The sequence below is a fragment of the Triticum urartu genome, chromosome 7, assembly GCF_003073215.2.
Source record: "Triticum urartu cultivar G1812 chromosome 7, Tu2.1, whole genome shotgun sequence".
NCBI classification, from domain to species: Eukaryota; Viridiplantae; Streptophyta; class Magnoliopsida; order Poales; family Poaceae; genus Triticum; species Triticum urartu.
In genome coordinates, this window is record NC_053028.1 from 466,737,842 (window position 1) to 466,743,425 (window position 5,584).

A 5,584-nucleotide genomic window follows, 5' to 3' on the forward strand; every position below is an offset into this window, starting at 1 on the left:
CTGTAACCCTCTCTAATTTCTTGCACATGCTATGTGGGTGAACTGATGATACCATGCAAACTTTAAACCTTTTCCGAGTTAATTTGAAATGCTTTTCAGTTTCACGGTCTTATAGATCAAAATAATTGGTAAATGTATGAAAAATAACAAATGAAGTCAGAAAGTGTTGAAAATTGATGATGTGGATTTGAATGGTGCATTTTGAACACAGAAAAACTATGGAGTTCAAACAAGTTAAAAAATGAAATACCTTTGTAAGAGACGAGTTTCCGTATGAAACCCTCATACTTCGAAAGAGATTGACCGTTTTGTACACGAAGTGCATCCAGTTTTTGCCGTAACCCTCTCTATTTTCTCGCACATGCTATGTGGGTGAAATGATGATACCATGCAAACTTTCAACCTTTTCAGAGTTCATTTGAAATGCTTTTCAATTTCAGGGTCTTATAGCTTAAAATAATCAGTATATACATGAAAAATAACAAATGAAGTCAGAAAGGGTTGAAAATTGATGGTGTGGCTTTGAACGGTGCATTTTGAACACATAAAAACTATGGAGTTCAAACAAGTAAAAAAATGAAATACCTTTGTAACAGACGAGTTTCCGTATAAAACCCTCATACTTCGAAAGAGATTGTCCGTTTTGTACACGGAGTGCATCCAGTTTTTGCCGTAACCCTCTCTATTTTCTCGCACATGCTATGTGGGTGAAATGATGATACCATGCAAACTTTCAGCCTTTTCAGAGTTCATTTGAAATGCTTTTCAATTTCAGGGTCTTATAAATTAAAATAATCAGTATATGCATGAAAAATAACAAATGAAGTCAAAAAGGGTTGAAAATTAATAATGTGGCTTTGAATGGTGCATTTTGAACACAGAAAAACTATGGAGTTCAAACAAGTTAAAAAATGAAATCCCTTTGTAACAGACGAGTTTCCGTATGAAAACCCTCATACTTCGAAAGAGATTGTTTGTTTTGTACACGAAGTGCATCCAGTTTTTGCCGTAACCCTCTCTACTTTCTTGCACATGCTACGTGGGTGAAATGATGATACCATGCCAACTTTCAACCTTTTAAGAGTTCATTTGAAATAGTTTTCAATTTCAGGGTCTTATAGCTCAAAATAATCAGTAAATGCATGAAAAATAACAAATGAAGTTAGAAAGGGTTGAAAATTGATGATGTGGCTTTGAATGGTGCATTTTGAACATAGAAAAAGTATGGAGTTCAAACAAGTTAAAAAAAATGAAATCCCTTTGTAACAGACGAGTTTCCGTATGAAACCCTCATACTTCGAAAGAGATTGTCCGTTTTGTAAACGAAGTGGATCCAGTTTTTGCTGTAACCCTAACTACTTTCTTGCACATGCTATGTGGGTGAAAGGATGATACCATGCCAACTTTCGACCTTTTCAGAGTTCATTTGAAATGTTTTTCAATTTCAGGGTCTTATAGATCAAAATAATCAGTATATGCATGAATAATAACAAAAGAAGTCATAAAGGGTTGAAAATTGATGATGTCGGTTTGAATGGTGCATTTCAAGCACAGAATAACTACGGAGTTCAAATAAGTTAAAAAATGAAATCCCTTTGTAACGGACGAGTTTCCGTATGAAACAATCATACTTCGAAAGAGATTGTCCGTTTTATACACGAAGTGCATCCAGTTTTTGCCGTAACCCTCTCTAATTTCTTGCACATGCTATGTGGGTGAAATGATGATACCATGCCAACTTTCAACCTTTTCAGAGTTCATATGAAATGCTTTTCAATTTCAGGGTCTTATAGCTCAAAATAATCAGTAAATGCATGAAATATAGCAAATGAAATCAGAAAGGGTTGAGAATTGATGATGTGGCTTTGAAAGGTGCATTTTGAACACAGAAAAACTATGGAGTTCAAACAAGTTAAAAAAATGAAATTCCTTTGTAACAGACGAGTTTCTGTATGAAACTGCCACATTTCGAAAGAGATTGTCCGTTTTGTACACGAAGTGCATCCAGTTTTTGCTGTAACCCTCTCTAGTTTCTTGCACATGCTATGTGGGTGAAATGATTATACCATGCCAACTTTCAACCTTTTCAGAGTTCATTTGAAATGCTTTTCAATTTCAGGGTCTTATAGGTCAAAGTAATCCGTAAATGCATGAAAAATAACAAATGAAGTCAGAAAGGGTTGAAAATTGGTGATGTGGTTTTGAATGGTGCATTTTGAACACAGAAAAATTATGTTGTTCAAACAAGTAAAAAAACTGGAATCCCTTTGTAACAGACGAGTTTCCGTATGAAACCCTCACACTTCGAAAGAGATTGCCCGTTTTGTACACGAAGTGCATCCATTTTTTGCCGTAACCCCCTCTTTCTTGCACATGCTATGTGGGTGAAATGATGATACCATGCAACTTTTCAACCTTTTCAGAGTTAATTTGAAATGCTTTTCAATTTCAGGGTGTTATAGCTCAAAATAATTAGTAAATGCATCAAAAATAACAAATGAAGTCAGAAAAGGTTGAAAATTGATGATGTGGCTTTGAAAGGTGCATTTTGAACACAGAAAAACTATGGAGTTCAAAAAAGTTAAAAAATGAAATCCCTTTGTAACAGACGAGTTTTCGTATGAAACCATCATACTTCGAAAGAGATTGTCCGTTTTGTAGACGAAGTGCATCCAGTTTTTGACGTAACCCTCTCTAATTTTTTGCACATGCTATGTGGGTGAAATGATGATACCTTGCCAACTTTAAACCTTTTCAGAGTTAATTTGAAATGCTTTTAAATAGCAGGGTCTTATAGCTCAAAATAGTCAGTAAATGCATGAAAAAAATAACAAATGAAGTCAGAAAGGGTTGAAAATTGATGATGTGGCTTTGAATGGTGCATTTTGAACACAGAAAAACTAAGGAGTTCAAACAAGTTAAAAAAAATGAAATCCCTTTGTAACAGACGAGTTTCCGTATGAAAACCCTCATACTTCGAAAGAGATTATCTGTTTTGTACACGAAGTGCATCCAGTTTTTACCGTAACCCTCTCTACTTTCTTGCACATGCTATATGGGTGAAATGATGATACCATGCCAACTTTCAACCTTTTCAGAGTTCATCTGAAATGTTTTTCAATTTTAGGGTCTTATAGCTCAAAATAATCAGTAAATGCATGAAAAATAACAAATGAAATCAGAAAGGGTTGAGAATTGATGATGTGGCTTTGAAAGGTGCATTTTGAACACGGAAAAACTACGGAGTTCAAATAAGTTAAAAAAATGAAATCCCTTTGTAACAGACGAGTTTCCGTATGAAACCCTCATACTTCGAAGGAGATTGTCCGTTTTGTACACGAAGTGCATCCAGTTTTTGCCGTAACCCAAACTACTTTCTTGCACATGCTATGTGGGTGAAAGGATGATACCATGCCAACTTTCGACCTTTTCAGAGTTCATTTGAAATGCTTTTTAATTTGAGGATCTTATAGCACAAAATAATCAGTATATTCATGAAAAATAACAAAAGAAGTCATAAAGGGTTGAAAATTGATGATGTTGGTTTGAATGGTGCATTTCAAACACAGAATAACTACTGGGTTCAAATAAGTTAAAAAAATGAAATCCCTTTGTAACAGACGAGTTTCCGTATGAATCCCTCATATTTCGAAAGAGATTATCCGTTTTGTACACGAATTGCATCCTGTTTTTTGCTGTAACCGTATCTAATTTCTTGCACATGCTATGTGGGTGAAATGATGATACCATGCCAACTTTCAACCTTTTCAGAGTTCATTTGAAATGCTTTTCAATTTTTCAGGTTCTTATAGCTCAAAATAATCAGTAAATGCATGAAAAATAACAAAGGAAGTCAGAAAGGGTTGAAAATTGATGATGTGGCTTTAAATGGTGCATTTCAAACACAGAATAACTACGGAGTTCAAACAATTTTAAAAAATGAAATACCTTTGTAACAGACGAGTTTCCGTATGAAACCCTCATACTTCGAAAGAGATTGTCCGTTTTGTACACGAAGTGCATCCAGTTTTTGCCGTAACCCTCTCTATTTTCTCGCACATGCTATGTGGGTGAAATGATGATACCATGCAAACTTTCAACCTTTTCAGAGTTCATTTGAAATGCTTTTCAATTTCAGGGTCTTATAACTTAAAATAATCAATATATGCATGAAAAATAACAAATGAAGTCAAAAAGGGTTGAAAATTGATGATGTGGCTTTGAATGGTGCATTTTGAACACAGAAAAACTATGGAATTCAAACAAGTTAAAAAATGAAATCCCTTTGTAACAGACGAGTTTCCGTATGAAACCCTCATACTTCGAAAGAGATTGTCCGTTTTGTACACGAAGTGCATCCAGTTTTTGCCGTAACCCTCTCTATTTTCTCGCACATGCTATGTGGGTGAAATGATGATACCATGCAAACTTTCAACCTTTTCAGAGTTCATTTGAAATGCTTTTCAATTTCAGGGTCTTATAACTTAAAATAATCAATATATGCATGAAAAATAACAAATGAAGTCAAAAAGGGTTGAAAATTGATGATGTGGCTTTGAATGGTGCATTTTGAACACAGAAAAACTATGGAATTCAAACAAGTTAAAAAATGAAATCCCTTTGTAACAGACGAGTTTCCGTATGAAAACCCTCATACTTCGAAAGAGATTGTTTGTTTTGTACACGAAGTGCATCCAGTTTTTGCCATAACCCTCTCTACTTTATTGCACATGCTATGTGTATGAAATGATGATACCATGCCAACTTTCAACCTTTTAAGAGTTCATTTGAAATAGTTTTCAACTTCAGGGTCTTATAGCTCAAAATAATTAGTAAATGCATGAAAAATAACAAATGAAGTTAGAAAGGGTTGAAAATCGATGATGTGGCTTTGAATGGTGCATTTTGAACATAGAAAAACTATGGAGTTCAAACAAGTTAAAAAAAATGAAATCCCTTTGTAACAGACGAGTTTCCGTATGAAACCCTCATAGTTCGAAAGAGATTGTCCATTTTGTACACGAAGTGCATCCAGTTTTTGCTGTAACCCTAACTACTTTCTTGCACATGCTATGTGGGTGAAAGGATGATACCATGCCAACTTTCGACCTTTTCAGAGTTCATTTGAAATGCTTTTCAATTTCAGGGTCTTATAGCTCAAAATAATCAGTATATGCATGAAAAATAACAAATGAAGTCATAAAGGGTTGAAAATTGATGATGTCGGTTTGAATGGTGCATTTCGAACACAGAATAACTACGGAGTTCAAATAAGTTAAAAAAATGAAATCCCTTTGTAACAGACGAGTTTCCGTATGAAACCCTCATAGTTCGAAAGAGATTGTCCATTTTGTACACGAAGTGCATCCAGTTTTTGCTGTAACCCTAACTACTTTCTTGCACATGCTATGTGGGTGAAAGGATGATACCATGCCAACTTTCGACCTTTTCAGAGTTCATTTGAAATGCTTTTCAATTTCAGGGTCTTATAGCTCAAAATAATCAGTATATGCATGAAAAATAACAAATGAAGTCATAAAGGGTTGAAAATTGATGATGTCGGTTTGAATGGTGCATTTCGAAC